Raw genomic sequence first — 19385 nt, forward strand, 5'->3', positions numbered from 1 at the left:
AACCAGTGTGCTTTGTACCCTCACTGCTGCTCTCTCAGAGAGTGTAGGCTGAACACTACCGGTAGTATCAGACACCAGAGATGCCTCCTGTACCTGGAATAAAACTCTGCTTCTTTGTAAGAAATACAGGGGTGAAGATCTGCTGCATTCACAGTGACCCACTGACTCTTTTACAAAGGTTCCCAGCCGTGCAAAGACTCTTGGTGGTTAGTTAAGGGGCCATGCTAAATGGAGATTTCGAAGCATCAGACGAGACGTTTTCTTTGTTTCTGCATCAGCAAAAGTATATTTCTGTTTTTATGTTATTACTTGTGAAATACACATTTTAGTTGTGCTGTTGGATTTGTCATGTTTGATTTACAGTGTGAACGAATTCAAGCGATAGACAGTAGGTGGTGACTGACACTGCTTCAGGACTCCTAGGGTTGAGGATCGTGGACGTTGGTTCCATCGTGTAATGATTAGCACTCTGGACTCTGAATCCAGCAATCTGAGTTCCAATATCGGTAGGACCTGGAATGTTTGTAATAATACTTTTGTTTAAATTTATTGCAGGTCTTGAGCAGGAAACCATTTGTATCTCTGACATAACCCGTCTCTTCCTCTTTTCATTCCCCTCGTGGTTTCTGCGGTTTGGGGGCATCTATACATTATTCTATAGGCGTTGCTGGGGACACTTGATGCTACACACAGGTGTTGTCTACGTCCTGTGTCTGTGTGGACACCTCTCTACTCTGGCTACACAACTGTAAGATGCACAGTGTGGACCTGACTCCACTTGGCCTTCACACCGGATAACTTACAAGGAGAGAGAAACTTACGGAAATGTACGGTGTGAAAGAACGACTTTACCAAAGTGTTAATGTATGAAATTGCCCTTTGCTTTTTTTTTGTGAGTTGCAAATGGTAACATTTGACTAAAGCAAGTACCCAAAATTAAACAGTTTTCAGCTGGACTCATATAACTTGCATTTGCAGTGGAAGATCTGCCTGGAGCAGTATATGAGTGTGAAAAGGTCTCTAGTTTTGTCTTGAAATACCAGAGACTTCGGCGCTCTCCACCAGTCTCCTTCGACATCACATCCTGATGCTGAACAGTATTAGCACATAAATGAATAAAAAACTGGCTGACGTGTACATGCACATGTGTGCATATGTACCACGGTGCTATAGTCTGATGACATATATGTGCCAGTCTGTGGGGTCAAAGGGCAGTCAGAAGTTACTGGGCCACAGTTGTATCAATGAGGACTGTGTACTTCCTGTGCCCTGGGGCATTCGTACTCTGGTCCCTCAAACTAGGGTGGAAGCCCCCCTTTAGCACATGACTCTCAGAATAACAAGTCAGAGCAGACATTAGTGTAACTGGGTACTCACACTTGTGAAAGGCACAAGTGCAAGTAGTGAACTGCAACCTGACCTCACAGCATACACTTTAGACATCCTTTGTAAACACACACACATATTTTCAGTCTAACTTGTTTACATTTTACATCAATAAATATGGTAATATTTGTACTTGAAATGTTTAATTTGCCTACCTTTGGCGCATATTCCTAGTACCTTATATTTTAACTTTTCTCCATTCGGGTGTATACAATTGGTATAATGTCAGAAAGGGAGAAGACGACCGAGAATGCCTAAGAATGTGCGCTTACATGCTTTTAAGAACATATGTCTGGTGTTGTGACAAAACAGCAGTGACCACTTCAGCTCAGCACTTGCTTCTTCCTCTGCTGTCCCAAAATATTGTGGAATTACTAGTCTCTGCGCCTCTGACAGGGCTGCTGTCATCCGATTGATGATTTGTAGCCTTGTGGGCTGTGAGTGCTTTGGCTGTGCTGCCCCCTGGCAGTCACTCTGTGAAGATGCAGGTACCTGGGAACAACACAGACTACTTCTGAGCTGTTTCTTCTCTGTTTGAACCAATCCAGTGTCAGGACTGGAGTCGGTGCTGTTAGTAGATAGAGAAGGAGTATAACTCGAGCCCCAGGAGGGCAGCCTGTGACAGGTGCAGGGGAGTGTCGTCAAGGAAGCAGCTGGAAGATAACTGGAGAGGGGTCTGTGGGGCCATCAGTCTGGTGAGGAAACCCAGGAGTGTCCTACGGATGGGGCGTGGCTTTGTCTGGCTCAAGGGGAGGGGTTAGTAATAGTGAATGCAGGGACTGCTGCTGTCCTCCGTGTCCTGGGCTCTGTGTAGGTGTAGAAGCTCTAAGGTTGTAAATAATGAGACCTGACAGGTTGTGGCAGAAATGATGACTTCTGGTCATTCCTTCTCTTTTGTCAGAAGTGAAGTGTCTGTTACCCCAATTGATTGTGTACTACTGAGAAGAAGAATATAACTCTCAGTGTACGGAATGCAGTGTGACCTAGGAGACACCTCACATACACTGAGCTGTATGATGAGTTCACAGTTCCCATATGGTCTAGCAGTTAGGATTCCTGGTTTTCACCCAGGCGGCCCGGGTTCAACTCCCGGTATGGGAACTCCATTTTTTTTTTTTCACTACTCAGACATTTTAATCTTTCTCAGTTTTTTTCTATAAACCTAAATGCACCTAAAGTCTTAATAAATGTCACTTGCTTTGTCTTCTGCTTCCATCTAATGCCGTCAGAGGTTTACACATAACCCCAGATCTACTGCCCTCTCTCCCCAGTTCTTGACCTGTACATTAATACTATGAAGGTTTTTCTTTTATTGCACAACAAAAAGTACAGATTATATAAAGAGACCGGGGCACAGAGAAGAAGGCAGCAATTGACTGTGGTCCCACCATGGGAAATTCGCATTTTATTACCTGCCCCTTCCATACTGTGGGTTCATCATTTGTTTTATGACATGATTTCCCTGCTGTGTTGTATCTAGTATAAGACTTGAGTACTTTATGTGTTTTATATCATCTGTGATATTGCAGCTGTTGTTTGCAGTGTCCACATTTTGCAACCAGTGTGCTTTGTACCCTCACTGCTGCTCTCTCAGAGAGGGTAGGCTGAACACTACCGGTAGTATCAGACACCAGAGATGCCTCCTGTACCTGGAATAAAACTCTGCTTCTTTGTAAGAAATACAGGGGTGAAGATCTGCTGCATTCACAGTGACCCACTGACTCTTTTACAAACGTTCCCAGCCGTGCAAAGACTCTTGGTGGTTAGTTAAGGGGCCATGCTAAATGGAGATTTCGAAGCATCAGACGAGACGTTTTCTTTGTTTCTGCGTCAGCAAAAGTATATTTCTGTTTTTATGTTATTACTTGTGAAATACACATTTTAGTTGTGCTGTTGGATTTGTCATGTTTGATTTACAGTGTGAACGAATTCAAGCGATAGACAGTAGGTGGTGACTGACACTGCTTCAGGACTCCTAGGGTTGAGGATCGTGGACGTTGGTTCCATCGTGTAATGATTAGCACTCTGGACTCTGAATCCAGCAATCTGAGTTCCAATATCGGTAGGACCTGGAATGTTTGTAATAATACTTTTGTTTTAATTTATTGCAGGTCTTGAGCAGGAAACCATTTGTATCTCTGACATAACCCGTCTCTTCCTCTTTTCATTCCCCTCGTGGTTTCTGCGGTTTGGGGGCATCTATACATTATTCTATAGGCGTTGCCGGGGACACTTGATGCTACACACAGGTGTTGTCTACGTCCTGTGTCTGTGTGGACACCTCTCTACTCTGGCTACACAACTGTAAGATGCACAGTGTGGACCTGACTCCACTTGGCCTTCGCACCGGATAACTTACAAGGAGAGAGAAACTTACGGAAATGTACGGTGTGAAAGAACGACTTTACCAAAGTGTTAATGTATGAAATTGCCCTTTGCTTTTTTTTTGTGAGTTGCAAATGGTAACATTTGACTAAAGCAAGTACCCAAAATAAAACAGTTTTCAGCTGGACTCATATAACTTGCATTTGCAGTGGAAGATCTGCCTGGAGCAGTATATGAGTGTGAAAAGGTCTCTAGTTTTGTCTTGAAATACCAGAGACTTCGGCGCTCTCCACCAGTCTCCTTCGACATCACATCCTGATGCTCAACAGTATTAGCACATAAATGAATAAAAAACTGGCTGACGTGTACATGCACATGTGTGCATATGTACCACGGTGCTATAGTCTGATGACATATATGTGCCAGTCTGTGGGGTCAAAGGGCAGTCAGAAGTTACTGGGCCACAGTTGTATCAACGAGGACTGTGTACTTCCTGTGCCCTGGGGCATTCGTACTCTGGTCCCTCAAACTAGGGTGGAAGCCCCCCTTTAGCACATGACTCTCAGAATAACAAGTCAGAGCAGACATTAGTGTAACTGGGTACTCACACTTGTGAAAGGCACAAGTGCAAGTAGTGAACTGCAACCTGACCTCACAGCATACACTTTAGACATCCTTTGTAAACACACACACATATTTTCAGTCTAACTTGTTTACATTTTACATCAATAAATATGGTAATATTTGTACTTGAAATGTTTAATTTGCCTACCTTTGGCGCATATTCCTAGTACCTTATATTTTAACTTTTCTCCATTCGGGTGTATACAATTGGTATAATGTCAGAAAGGGAGAAGACGACCGAGAATGCCTAAGAATGTGCGCTTACATGCTTTTAAGAACATATGTCTGGTGTTGTGACAAAACAGCAGTGACCACTTCAGCTCAGCACTTGCTTCTTCCTCTGCTGTCCCAAAATATTGTGGAATTACTAGTCTCTGCGCCTCTGACAAGGCTGCTGACATCCGATTGATGATTTGTACCCTTGTGGGCTGTGAGTGCTTTGGCTGTGCTGCCCCCTGGCAGTCACTCTGTGAAGATGCAGGTACCTGGGAACAACACAGACTACTTCTGAGCTGTTTCTTCTCTGTTTGAACCAATCCAGTGTCAGGACTGGAGTCGGTGCTGTTAGTAGATAGAGAAGGAGTATAACTCGAGCCCCAGGAGGGCAGCCTGGAGCCTGTGACAGGTGCAGGGGAGTGTCGTCAAGGAAGCAGCTGGAAGATAACTGGAGAGGGGTCTGTGGGGCCATCAGTCTGGTGAGGAAACCCAGGAGTGTCCTACGGATGGGGCGTGGCTTTGTCTGGCTCAAGGGGAGGGGTTAGTAATAGTGAATGCAGGGACTGCTGCTGTCCTCCGTGTCCTGGGCTCTGTGTAGGTGTAGAAGCTCTAAGGTTGTAAATAATGAGACCTGACAGGTTGTGGCAGAAATGATGACTTCTGGTCATTCCTTCTCTTTTGTCAGAAGTGAAGTGTCTGTTACCCCAATTGATTGTGTACTACTGAGAAGAAGAATATAACTCTCAGTGTACGGAATGCAGTGTGACCTAGGAGACACCTCACATACACTGAGCTGTATGCTGATTTCACAGTTCCCATATGGTCTAGCGGTTAGGATTCCTGGTTTTCACCCAGGCGGCCCGGGTTCAACTCCCGGTATGGGAACTCCATTTTTTTTTTTCACTACTCAGACATTTGAATCTTTCTCATTTTTTTTCTATAAACCTAAATGCACCTAAAATGCACATAAATGTCACTTGCTTTGTCTTCTGCTTCCATCTAATGCCGTCAGAGGTTTACACCGACCCCCAGATCTACTGCCCTCTCTCCCCAGCCCTTGACCTGTACATTAATACTATGAAGGGTTATTCCTTGTTTTTCTTTTATTGCACAACAAAAAGTACAGATTATATAAAGAGACCGGGGCACAGAGAAGAAGGCAGCAATTGACTGTGGTCCCACCATGGGAAATTCGCATTTTATTACCTGCCCCTTCCATACTGTGGGTTCATCATTTGTTTTATGACATGATTTCCCTGCTGTGTTGTATCTAGTATAAGACTTGAGTACTTTATGTGTTTTATATCATCTGTGATATTGCAGCTGTTGTTTGCAGTGTCCACATTTTGCAACCAGTGTGCTTTGTACCCTCACTGCTGCTCTCTCAGAGAGGGTAGGCTGAACACTACCGGTAGTATCAGACACCAGAGATGCCTCCTGTACCTGGAATAAAACTCTGCTTCTTTGTAAGAAATACAGGGGTGAAGATCTGCTGCATTCACAGTGACCCACTGACTCTTTTACAAAGGTTCCCAGCCGTGCAAAGACTCTTGGTGGTTAGTTAAGGGGCCATGCTAAATGGAGATTTCGAAGCATCAGACGAGACGTTTTCTTTGTTTCTGCATCAGCAAAAGTATATTTCTGTTTTTATGTTATTACTTGTGAAATACACATTTTAGTTGTGCTGTTGGATTTGTCAAGTTTGATTTACAGTGTGAACGAATTCAAGCGATAGACAGTAGGTGGTGACTGACACTGCTTCAGGACTCCTAGGGTTGGGGATCGTGGACGTTGGTTCCATTGTGTAATGATTAGCACTCTGGACTCTGAATCCAGCAATCTGAGTTCCAATATCGGTAGGACCTGGAATGTTTGTAATACTTTTGTTTTAATTTATTGCAGGTCTTGAGCAGGAAACCATTTGTATCTCTGACATAACCCGTCTCTTCCTCTTTTCATTCCCCTCGTGGTTTCTGCGGTTTGGGGGCATCTATGCATTATTCTATAGGCGTGGCTGGGGACACTTGATGCTACACACAGGTGTTGTCTACGTCCTGTGTCTGTGTGGACACCTCTCTACTCTGGCTACACAACTGTAAGATGCACAGTGTGGACCTGACTCCACTTGGCCTTCACACCGGATAACTTACAAGGAGAGAGAAACTTACGGAAATGTACGGTGTGAAAGAACGACTTTACCAAAGTGTTAATGTATGAAATTGCCCTTTGCTTTTTTTTTGTGAGTTGCAAATGGTAACATTTGACTAAAGCAAGTACCCAAAATTAAACAGTTTTCAGCTGGACTCATATAACTTGCATTTGCAGTGGAAGATCTGCCTGGAGCAGTATATGAGTGTGAAAAGGTCTCTAGTTTTGTCTTGAAATACCAGAGACTTCGGCGCTCTCTACCAGTCTCCTTCGACATCACATCCTGATGCTGAACAGTATTAGCACATAAATGAATAAAAAACTGGCTGACGTGTACATGAACATGTGTGCATATGTACCACGGTGCTATAGTCTGATGACATATATGTGCCAGTCTGTGGGGTCAAAGGGCAGTCAGAAGTTACTGGGCCACAGTTGTATCAATGAGGACTGTGTACTTCCTGTGCCCTGGGGCATTCGTACTCTGGTCCCTCAAACTAGGATGGAAGCTCCCCTTTAGCACATGACTCTCAGAATAACAAGTCAGAGCAGACATTAGTGTAACTGGGTACTCACGCTTGTGAAAGGCACAAGTGCAAGTAGTGAACTGCAACCTGACCTCACAGCATACACTTTAGACATCCTTTGTAAACACACACACATATTTTCAGTCTAACTTGTTTACATTTTACATCAATAAATATGGTAATATTTGTACTTGAAATGTTTAATTTGCCTACCTTTGGCGCATATTCCTAGTACCTTATATTTTAACTTTTCTCCATTCGGGTGTATACAATTGGTATAATGTCAGAAAGGGAGAAGACGACCGAGAATGCCTAAGAATGTGCGCTTACATGCTTTTAAGAACATATGTCTGGTGTTGTGACAAAACAGCAGTGACCACTTCAGCTCAGCACTTGCTTCTTCCTCTGCTGTCCCAAAATATTGTGGAATTACTAGTCTCTGCGCCTCTGACAAGGCTGCTGACATCCGATTGATGATTTGTAGCCTTGTGGGCTGTGAGTGCTTTGGCTGTGCTGCCCCCTGGCAGTCACTCTGTGAAGATGCAGGTACCTGGGAACAACACAGACTACTTCTGAGCTGTTTCTTCTCTGTTTGAACCAATCCAGTGTCAGGACTGGAGTCGGTGCTGTTAGTAGATAGAGAAGGAGTATAACTCGAGCCCCAGGAGGGCAGCCTGGAGCCTGTGACAGGTGCAGGGGAGTGTCGTCAAGGAAGCAGCTGGAAGATAACTGGAGAGGGGTCTGTGGGGCCATCAGTCTGGTGAGGAAACCCAGGAGTGTCCTACGGATGGGGCGTGGCTTTGTCTGGCTCAAGGGGAGGGGTTAGTAATAGTGAATGCAGGGACTGCTGCTGTCCTCCGTGTCCTGGGCTTTGTGTAGGTGTAGAAGCTCTAAGGTTGTAAATAATGGGACCTGACAGGTTGTGGCAGAAATGATGACTTCTGGTCATTCCTTCTCTTTTGTCAGAAGTGAAGTGTCTGTTACCCCAATTGATTGTGTACTACTGAGAAGAAGAATATAACTCTCAGTGTACGAAATGCACTGTGACCTAGGAGACACCTCACATACACTGAGCTGTATGATGAGTTCACAGTTCCCGTATGGTCTAGCGGTTAGGATTCCTGGTTTTCACCCAGGCAGCCCGGGTTCAACTCCCGGTATGGGAACTCCATTTTTTTTTTTCACTACTCAGACATTTTAATCTTTCTCAGTTTTTTTCTATAAACCTAAATGCACCTAAAATGCACATAAATGTCACTTGCTTTGTCTTCTGCTTCCATCTAATGCCGTCAGAGGTTTACACCGACCCCCAGATCTACTGCCCTCTCTCCCCAGCCCTTGACCTGTACATTAATACTATGAAGGGTTATTCCTTGTTTTTCTTTTATTGCACAACAAAAAGTACAGATTATATAAAGAGACCGGGGCACAGAGAAGAAGGCAGCAATTGACTGTGGTCCCACCATGGGAAATTCGCATTTTATTACCTGCCCCTTCCATACTGTGGGTTCATCATTTGTTTTATGACATGATTTCCCTGCTGTGTTGTATCTAGTATAAGACTTGAGTACTTTATGTGTTTTATATCATCTGTGATATTGCAGCTGTTGTTTGCAGTGTCCACATTTTGCAACCAGTGTGCTTTGTACCCTCACTGCTGCTCTCTCAGAGAGGATAGGCTGAACACTACCGGTAGTATCAGACACCAGAGATGCCTCCTGTACCTGGAATAAAACTCTGCTTCTTTGTAAGAAATACAGGGGTGAAGATCTGCTGCATTCACAGTGACCCACTGACTCTTTTACAAAGGTTCCCAGCCGTGCAAAGACTCTTGGTGGTTAGTTAAGGGGCCATGCTAAATGGAGATTTCGAAGCATCAGACGAGACGTTTTCTTTGTTTCTGCATCAGCAAAAGTATATTTCTGTTTTTATGTTATTACTTGTGAAATACACATTTTAGTTGTGCTGTTGGATTTGTCATGTTTGATTTACAGTGTGAACGAATTCAAGCGATAGACAGTAGGTGGTGACTAACACTGCTTCAGGACTCCTAGGGTTGAGGATCGTGGACGTTGGTTCCATCGTGTAATGATTAGCACTCTGGACTCTGAATCCAGCAATCTGAGTTCCAATATCGGTAGGACCTGGAATGTTTGTAATAATACTTTTGTTTAAATTTATTGCAGGTCTTGAGCAGGAAACCATTTGTATCTCTGACATAACCCGTCTCTTCCTCTTTTCATTCCCCTCGTGGTTTCTGCGGTTTGGGGGCATCTATACATTATTCTAAAGGCGTTGCTGGGGACACTTGATGCTACACACAGGTGTTGTCTACGTCCTGTGTCTGTGTGGACACCTCTCTACTCTGGCTACACAACTGTAAGATGCACAGTGTGGACCTGACTCCACTTGGCCTTCACACCGGATAACTTACAAGGAGAGAGAAACTTACGGAAATGTACGGTGTGAAAGAACGACTTTACCAAAGTGTTAATGTATGAAATTGCCCTTTGCTTTTTTTTTGTGAGTTGCAAATGGTAACATTTGACTAAAGCAAGTACCCAAAATTAAACAGTTTTCAGCTGGACTCATATAACTTGCATTTGCAGTGGAAGATCTGCCTGGAGCAGTATATGAGTGTGAAAAGGTCTCTAGTTTTGTCTTGAAATACCAGAGACTTCGGCGCTCTCCACCAGTCTCCTTCGACATCACATACTGATGCTGAACAGTATTAGCACATAAATGAATAAAAAACTGGCTGACGTGTACATGAACATGTGTGCATATGTACCACGGTGCTATAGTCTGATGACATATATGTGCCAGTCTGTGGGGTCAAAGGGCAGTCAGAAGTTACTGGGCCACAGTTGTATCAATGAGGACTGTGTACTTCCTGTGCCCTGGGGCATTCGTACTCTGGTCCCTCAAACTAGGATGGAAGCTCCCCTTTAGCACATGACTCTCAGAATAACAAGTCAGAGCAGACATTAGTGTAACTGGGTACTCACGCTTGTGAAAGGCACAAGTGCAAGTAGTGAACTGCAACCTGACCTCACAGCATACACTTTAGACATCCTTTGTAAACACACACACATATTTTCAGTCTAACTTGTTTACATTTTACATCAATAAATATGGTAATATTTGTACTTGAAATGTTTAATTTGCCTACCTTTGGCGCATATTCCTAGTACCTTATATTTTAACTTTTCTCCATTCGGGTGTATACAATTGGTATAATGTCAGAAAGGGAGAAGACGACCGAGAATGCCTAAGAATGTGCGCTTACATGCTTTTAAGAACATATGTCTGGTGTTGTGACAAAACAGCAGTGACCACTTCAGCTCAGCACTTGCTTCTTCCTCTGCTGTCCCAAAATATTGTGGAATTACTAGTCTCTGCGCCTCTGACAAGGCTGCTGACATCCGATTGATGATTTGTAGCCTTGTGGGCTGTGAGTGCTTTGGCTGTGCTGCCCCCTGGCAGTCACTCTGTGAAGATGCAGGTACCTGGGAACAACACAGACTACTTCTGAGCTGTTTCTTCTCTGTTTGAACCAATCCAGTGTCAGGACTGGAGTCGGTGCTGTTAGTAGATAGAGAAGGAGTATAACTCGAGCCCCAGGAGGGCAGCCTGGAGCCTGTGACAGGTGCAGGGGAGTGTCGTCAAGGAAGCAGCTGGAAGATAACTGGAGAGGGGTCTGTGGGGCCATCAGTCTGGTGAGGAAACCCAGGAGTGTCCTACGGATGGGGCGTGGCTTTGTCTGGCTCAAGGGGAGGGGTTAGTAATAGTGAATGCAGGGACTGCTGCTGTCCTCAGTGTCCTGGGCTTTGTGTAGGTGTAGAAGCTCTAAGGTTGTAAATAATGAGACCTGACAGGTTGTGGCAGAAATGATGACTTCTGGTCATTCCTTCTCTTTTGTCAGAAGTGAAGTGTCTGTTACCCCAATTGATTGTGTACTACTGAGAAGAAGAATATAACTCTCAGTGTACGGAATGCACTGTGACCTAGGAGACACCTCACATACACTGAGCTGTATGATGAGTTCACAGTTCCCATATGGTCTAGCGGTTAGGATTCCTGGTTTTCACCCAGGCAGCCCGGGTTCAACTCCCGGTATGGGAACTCCATTTTTTTTTTTTCACTACTCAGACATTTTAATCTTTCTCAGTTTTTTTCTATAAACCTAAATGCACCTAAAATGCACATAAATGTCACTTGCTTTGTCTTCTGCTTCCATCTAATGCTGTCAGAGGTTTACACCGACCCCCAGATCTACTGCCCTCTCTCCCCAGCCCTTGACCTGTACATTAATACTATGAAGGGTTATTCCTTGTTTTTCTTTTATTGCACAACAAAAAGTACAGATTATATAAAGAGACCGGGGCACAGAGAAGAAGGCAGCAATTGACTGTGGTCCCACCATGGGAAATTCGCATTTTATTACCTGCCCCTTCCATACTGTGGGTTCATCATTTGTTTTATGACATGATTTCCCTGCTGTGTTGTATCTAGTATAAGACTTGAGTACTTTATGTGTTTTATATCATCTGTGATATTGCAGCTGTTGTTTGCAGTGTCCACATTTTGCAACCAGTGTGCTTTGTACCCTCACTGCTGCTCTCTCAGAGAGGGTAGGCTGAACACTACCGGTAGTATCAGACACCAGAGATGCCTCCTGTACCTGGAATAAAACTCTGCTTCTTTGTAAGAAATACAGGGGTGAAGATCTGCTGCATTCACAGTGACCCACTGACTCTTTTACAAAGGTTCCCAGCCGTGCAAAGACTCTTGGTGGTTAGTTAAGGGGCCATGCTAAATGGAGATTTCGAAGCATCAGACAAGACGTTTTCTTTGTTTCTGCATCAGCAAAAGTATATTTCTGTTTTTATGTTATTACTTGTGAAATACACATTTTAGTTGTGCTGTTGGATTTGTCATGTTTGATTTACAGTGTGAACGAATTCAAGCGATAGACAGTAGGTGGTGACTAACACTGCTTCAGGACTCCTAGGGTTGAGGATCGTGGACGTTGGTTCCATCGTGTAATGATTAGCACTCTGGACTCTGAATCCAGCAATCTGAGTTCCAATATCGGTAGGACCTGGAATGTTTGTAATAATACTTTTGTTTAAATTTATTGCAGGTCTTGAGCAGGAAACCATTTGTATCTCTGACATAACCCGTCTCTTCCTCTTTTCATTCCCCTCGTGGTTTCTGCGGTTTGGGGGCATCTATACATTATTCTAAAGGCGTTGCTGGGGACACTTGATGCTACACACAGGTGTTGTCTACGTCCTGTGTCTGTGTGGACACCTCTCTACTCTGGCTACACAACTGTAAGATGCACAGTGTGGACCTGACTCCACTTGGCCTTCACACCGGATAACTTACAAGGAGAGAGAAACTTACGGAAATGTACGGTGTGAAAGAACGACTTTACCAAAGTGTTAATGTATGAAATTGCCCTTTGCTTTTTTTTTGTGAGTTGCAAATGGTAACATTTGACTAAAGCAAGTACCCAAATTTAAACAGTTTTCAGCTGGACTCATATAACTTGCATTTGCAGTGGAAGATCTGCCTGGAGCAGTATATGAGTGTGAAAAGGTCTCTAGTTTTGTCTTGAAATACCAGAGACTTCGGCGCTCTCTACCAGTCTCCTTCGACATCACATCCTGATGCTGAACAGTATTAGCACATAAATGAATAAAAAACTGGCTGACGTGTACATGCACATGTGTGCATATGTACCACGGTGCTATAGTCTGATGACATATATGTGCCAGTCTGTGGGGTCAAAGGGCAGTCAGAAGTTACTGGGCCACAGTTGTATCAATGAGGACTGTGTACTTCCTGTGCCCTGGGGCATTCGTACTCTGGTCCCTCAAACTAGGTTGGAAGCCCCCCTTTAGCACATGACTCTCAGAATAACAAGTCAGAGCAGACATTAGTGTAACTGGGTACTCATGCTTGTGAAAGGCACAAGTGCAAGTAGTGAACTGCAACCTGACCTCACAGCATACACTTTAGACATCTTTTGTAAACACACACACATATTTTCAGTCTAACTTGTTTACATTTTACATCAATAAATATGGTAATATTTGTACTTGAAATGTTTAATTTGCCTACCTTTGGCGCATATTCCTAGTACCTTATATTTTAACTTTTCTCCATTCGGGTGTATACAATTGGTATAATGTCAGAAAGGGAGAAGACGACCGAGAATGCCTAAGAATGTGCGCTTACATGCTTTTAAGAACATATGTCTGGTGTTGTGACAAAACAGCAGTGACCACTTCAGCTCAGCACTTGCTTCTTCCTCTGCTGTCCCAAAATATTGTGGAATTACTAGTCTCTGCGCCTCTGACAGGGCTGCTGACATCCGATTGATGATTTGTAGCCTTGTGGGCTGTGAGTGCTTTGGCTGTGCTGCCCCCTGGCAGTCACTCTGTGAAGATGCAGGTACCTGGGAACAACACAGACTACTTCTGAGCTGTTTCTTCTCTGTTTGAACCAATCCAGTGTCAGGACTGGAGTCGGTGCTGTTAGTAGATAGAGAAGGAGTATAACTCGAGCCCCAGGAGGGCAGCCTGGAGCCTGTGACAGGTGCAGGGGAGTGTCATCAAGGAAGCAGCTGGAAGATAACTGGAGAGGGGTCTGTGGGGCCATCAGTCTGGTGAGGAAACCCAGGAGTGTCCTACGGATGGGGCATGGCTTTGTCTGGCTCAAGGGGAGGGGTTAGTAATAGTGAATGCAGGGACTGCTGCTGTCCTCCGTGTCCTGGGCTCTGTGTAGGTGTAGAAGCTCTAAGGTTGTAAATAATGAGACCTGACAGGTTGTGGCAGAAATGATGACTTCTGGTCATTCCTTCTCTTTTGTCAGAAGTGAAGTGTCTGTTACCCCAATTGATTGTGTACTACTGAGAAGAAGAATATAACTCTCAGTGTACGGAATGCACTGTGACCTATGAGACACCTCACATACACTGAGCTGTATGATGAGATCACAGTTCCCATATGGTCTAGCGGTTAGGATTCCTGGTTTTCACCCAGGCGGCCCCGGGTTCAACTCCCGGTATGGGAACTCCATTTTTTTTTTTCACTACTCAGACATTTTAATCTTTCTCAGTTTTTTTCTATAAACCTAAATGCACCTAAAGTCTTAATAAATGTCACTTGCTTTTTCTTCTGCTTCCATCTAATGCCGTCAGAGGTTTACACCGACCCCCAGATCTACTGCCCTCTCTCCCCAGCCCTTGACCTGTACATTAATACTATGAAGGGTTATTCCTTGTTTTTCTTTTATTGCACAACAAAAAGTACAGATTATATAAAGAGACCGGGGCACAGAGAAGAAGGCAGCAATTGACTGTGGTCCCACCATGGGAAATTCACATTTTATTACCTGCCCCTTCCATACTGTGGGTTCATCATTTGTTTTATGACATGATTTCCCTGCTGTGTTGTATCTAGTATAAGACTTGAGTACTTTATGTGTTTTATATCATCTGTGATATTGCAGCTGTTGTTTGCAGTGTCCACATTTTGCAACCAGTGTGCTTTGTACCCTCACTGCTGCTCTCTCAGAGAGGGTAGGCTGAACACTACCGGTAGTATCAGACACCAGAGATGCCTCCTGTACCTGGAATAAAACTCTGCTTCTTTGTAAGAAATACAGGGGTGAAGATCTGCTGCATTCACAGTGACCCACTGACTCTTTTACAAAGGTTCCCAGCCGTGCAAAGACTCTTGGTGGTTAGTTAAGGGGCCATGCTAAATGGAGATTTCGAAGCATCAGACGAGACGTTTTCTTTGTTTCTGCATCAGCAAAAGTATATTTCTGTTTTTATGTTACTACTTGTGAAATACACATTTTAGTTGTGCTGTTGGATTTGTCATGTTTGATTTACAGTGTGAACGAATTTAAGCGATAGACAGTAGGTGGTGACTGACACTGCTTCAGGACTCCTAGGGTTGAGGATCGTGGACGTTGGTTCCATCGTGTAATGATTAGCACTCTGGACTCTGAATCCAGCAATCTGAGTTCCAATATCGGTAGGACCTGGAATGTTTGTAATAATACTTTTGTTTAAATTTATTGCAGGTCTTGAGCAGGAAACCATTTGTATCTCTGACATAACCCGTCTCTTCCTCTTTTCATTCCCCTCGTGGTTTCTGCGGTTTGGGGGCATCTATACATTATTCTATAGGCGTTGCTGGGGACACTTGATGCTACACAGAGGTGTTGTCTACGTCCTGTGTCTGTGTGGACACCTCTCTACTGTGGCTACACAACTGTAAGATGCACAGTGTGGACCTGACTCCACTTGGCCTTCACACCGGATAACTTACAAGGAGAGAGAAACTTACGGAAATGTACGGTGTGAAAGAACGACTTTACCAAAGTGTTAATGTATGAAATTGCCCTTTGCTTTTTTTTTGTGAGTTGCAAATGGTAACATTTGACTAAAGCAAGTACCCAAAATTAATCAGTTTTCAGCTGGACTCATATAACTTGCATTTGCAGTGGAAGATCTGCCTGGAGCAGTATATGAGTGTGAAAAGGTCTCTAGTTTTGTCTTGAAATACCAGAGACTTCGGCGCTCTCCACCAGTCTCCTTCGACATCACATCCTGATGCTGAACAGTATTAGCACATAAATGAATAAAAAACTGGCTGACGTGTACATGCACATGTGTGCATATGTACCACGGTGCTATAGTCTGATGACATATATGTGCCAGTCTGTGGGGTCAAAGGGCAGTCAGAAGTTACTGGGCCACAGTTGTATCAACGAGGACTGTGTACTTCCTGTGCCCTGGGGCATTCGTACTCTGGTCCCTCAAACTAGGGTGGAAGCCCCCCTTTAGCACATGACTCTCAGAATAACAAGTCAGAGCAGACATTAGTGTAACTGGGTACTCACACTTGTGAAAGGCACAAGTGCAAGTAGTGAACTGCAACCTGACCTCACAGCATACACTTTAGACATCCTTTGTAAACACACACACATATTTTCAGTCTAACTTGTTTACATTTTACATCAATAAATATGGTAATATTTGTACTTGAAATGTTTAATTTGCCTACCTTTGGCGCATATTCCTAGTACCTTATATTTTAACTTTTCTCCATTCGGGTGTATACAATTGGTATAATGTCAGAAAGGGAGAAGACGACCGAGAATGCCTAAGAATGTGCGCTTACGTGCTTTTAAGAACATATGTCTGGTGTTGTGATAAAACAGCAGTGACCACTTCAGCTCAGCACTTGCTTCTTCCTCTGCTGTCCCAAAATATTGTGGAATTACTAGTCTCTGCGCCTCTGACAAGGCTGCTGACATCCGATTGATGATTTGTAGCCTTGTGGGCTGTGAGTGCTTTGGCTGTGCTGCCCCCTGGCAGTCACTCTGTGAAGATGCAGGTACCTGGGAACAACACAGACTACTTCTGAGCTGTTTCTTCTCTGTTTGAACCAATCCAGTGTCAGGACTGGAGTCGGTGCTGTTAGTAGATAGAGAAGGAGTATAACTCGAGCCCCAGGAGGGCAGCCTGGAGCCTGTGACAGGTGCAGGGGAGTGTCGTCAAGGAAGCAGCTGGAAGATAACTGGAGAGGGGTCTGTGGGGCCATCAGTCTGGTGAGGAAACCCAGGAGTGTCCTACGGATGGGGCGTGGCTTTGTCTGGCTCAAGGGGAGGGGTTAGTAGTAGTGAATGCAGGGACTGCTGGTGTCCTCCGTGTCCTGGGCTCTGTGTATGTGTAGAAGCTCTAAGGTTGTAAATAATGAGACCTGACAGGTTGTGGCAGAAATGATGACTTCTGGTCATTCCTTCTCTTTTGTCAGAAGTGAAGTGTCTGTTACCCCAATTGATTGTGTACTACTGAGAAGAAGAATATAACTCTCAGTGTACGGAATGCAGTGTGACCTAGGAGACACCTCACATACACTGAGCTGTATGATGAGTGCACAGTTCCCATATGGTCTAGCGGTTAGGATTCCTGGTTTTCACCCAGGCGGCCCGGGTTCAACTCCCGGTATGGTAACTCCATTTTTTTTTTTTCACTACTCAGACATTTTAATCTTTCTCAGTTTTTTTCTATAAACCTAAATGCACCTAAAATGCACATAAATGTCACTTGCTTTGTCTTCTGCTTCCATCTAATGCCGTCAGAGGTTTACACCGACCCCCAGATCTACTGCCCTCTCTCCCCAGCCCTTGACCTGTACATTAATACTATGAAGGGTTATTCCTTGTTTTTCTTTTATTGCACAACAAAAAGTACAGATTATATAAAGAGACCGGGGCACAGAGAAGAAGGCAGCAATTGACTGTGGTCCCACCATGGGAAATTCGCATTTTATTACCTTCCCCTTCCATACTGTGGGTTCATCATTTGTTTTATGACATGATTTCCCTGCTGTGTTGTATCTAGTATAAGACTTGAGTACTTTATGTGTTTTATATCATCTGTGATATTGCAGCTGTTGTTTGCAGTGTCCACATTTTGCAACCAGTGTGCTTTGTACCCTCACTGCTGCTCTCTCAGAGAGGGTAGGCTGAACACTACCGGTAGTATCAGACACCAGAGATGCCTCCTGTACCTGGAATAAAACTCTGCTTCTTTGTAAGAAATACAGGGGTGAAGATCTGCTGCATTCACAGTGACCCACTGACTCTTTTACAAAGGTTCCCAGCCGTGCAAAGACTCTTGGTGGTTAGTTAAGGGGCCATGCTAAATGGAGATTTCGAAGCATCAGACGAGACGTTTTCTTTGTTTCTGCATCAGCAAAAGTATATTTCTGTTTTTATGTTATTACTTGTGAAATACACATTTTAGTTGTGCTGTTGGATTTGTCATGTTTGATTTACAGTGTGAACGAATTCAAGCGATAGACAGTAGGTGGTGACTGACACTGCTTCAGGACTCCTAGGGTTGGGGATCGTGGACGTTGGTTCCATCGTGTAATGATTAGCACTCTGGACTCTGAATCCAGCAATCTGAGTTCCAATATCGGTAGGACCTGGAATGTTTGTAATAATACTTTTGTTTTAATTTATTGCAGGTCTTGAGCAGGAAACCATTTGTATCTCTGACATAACCCGTCTCTTCCTCTTTTCATTCCCCTCGTGGTTTCTGCGGTTTGGGGGCATCTATACATTATTCTATAGGCGTGGCTGGGGACACTTGATGCTACACACAGGTGTTGTCTACGTCCTGTGTCTGTGTGGACACCTCTCTACTCTGGCTACACAACTGTAAGATGCACAGTGTGGACCTGACTCCACTTGGCCTTCACACCGGATAACTTACAAGGAGAGAGAAACTTACGGAAATGTACGGTGTGAAAGAACGACTTTACCAAAGTGTTAATGTATGAAATTGCCCTTTGCTTTTTTTTTGTGAGTTGCAAATGGTAACATTTGACTAAAGCAAGTACCCAAAATTAAACAGTTTTCAGCTGGACTCATATAACTTGCATTTGCAGTGGAAGATCTGCCTGGAGCAGTATATGAGTGTGAAAAGGTCTCTAGTTTTGTCTTGAAATACCAGAGACTTCGGCGCTCTCTACCAGTCTCCTTCGACATCACATCCTGATGCTGAACAGTATTAGCACATAAATGAATAAAAAACTGGCTGACGTGTACATGAACATGTGTGCATATGTACCACGGTGCTATAGTCTGATGACATATATGTGCCAGTCTGTGGGGTCAAAGGGCAGTCAGAAGTTACTGGGCCACAGTTGTATCAATGAGGACTGTGTACTTCCTGTGCCCTGGGGCATTCGTACTCTGGTCCCTCAAACTAGGATGGAAGCTCCCCTTTAGCACATGACTCTCAGAATAACAAGTCAGAGCAGACATTAGTGTAACTGGGTACTCACGCTTGTGAAAGGCACAAGTGCAAGTAGTGAACTGCAACCTGACCTCACAGCATACACTTTAGACATCCTTTGTAAACACACACACATATTTTCAGTCTAACTTGTTTACATTTTACATCAATAAATATGGTAATATTTGTACTTGAAATGTTTAATTTGCCTACCTTTGGCGCATATTCCTAGTACCTTATATTTTAACTTTTCTCCATTCGGGTGTATACAATTGGTATAATGTCAGAAAGGGAGAAGACGACCGAGAATGCCTAAGAAT

General features: G+C 44.0%; 6 non-coding genes across 6 annotated transcripts; all 6 read left to right on the plus strand.

Moving 5' to 3' along the window:
- The first annotated feature begins 2415 nt into the window (after window positions 1-2415).
- TRNAE-UUC (transfer RNA glutamic acid (anticodon UUC)) lies at window positions 2416-2487 on the plus strand. Its single transcript has one exon. It is a non-coding gene; the product is annotated as a tRNA-Glu (tRNA).
- Window positions 2488-5364: 2877 nt separating this feature from the next.
- Window positions 5365-5436, plus strand: TRNAE-UUC (transfer RNA glutamic acid (anticodon UUC)). The gene has a single exon. It is a non-coding gene; the product is annotated as a tRNA-Glu (tRNA).
- Window positions 5437-8320: 2884 nt separating this feature from the next.
- On the plus strand, window positions 8321-8392 carry TRNAE-UUC (transfer RNA glutamic acid (anticodon UUC)). The gene has a single exon. It is a non-coding gene; the product is annotated as a tRNA-Glu (tRNA).
- A 2887-nt stretch (window positions 8393-11279) lies between these two features.
- On the plus strand, window positions 11280-11351 carry TRNAE-UUC (transfer RNA glutamic acid (anticodon UUC)). Its single transcript has one exon. It is a non-coding gene; the product is annotated as a tRNA-Glu (tRNA).
- A 2888-nt stretch (window positions 11352-14239) lies between these two features.
- TRNAE-UUC (transfer RNA glutamic acid (anticodon UUC)) lies at window positions 14240-14312 on the plus strand. The gene has a single exon. It is a non-coding gene; the product is annotated as a tRNA-Glu (tRNA).
- Window positions 14313-17199: 2887 nt separating this feature from the next.
- On the plus strand, window positions 17200-17271 carry TRNAE-UUC (transfer RNA glutamic acid (anticodon UUC)). Its single transcript has one exon. It is a non-coding gene; the product is annotated as a tRNA-Glu (tRNA).
- Window positions 17272-19385: the final 2114 nt, after the last annotated feature.

The sequence above is a fragment of the Pleurodeles waltl genome, unplaced genomic scaffold (genome assembly GCF_031143425.1).
Source record: "Pleurodeles waltl isolate 20211129_DDA unplaced genomic scaffold, aPleWal1.hap1.20221129 scaffold_39, whole genome shotgun sequence".
In the NCBI taxonomy this organism is placed as follows: Eukaryota; Metazoa; Chordata; class Amphibia; order Caudata; family Salamandridae; genus Pleurodeles; species Pleurodeles waltl.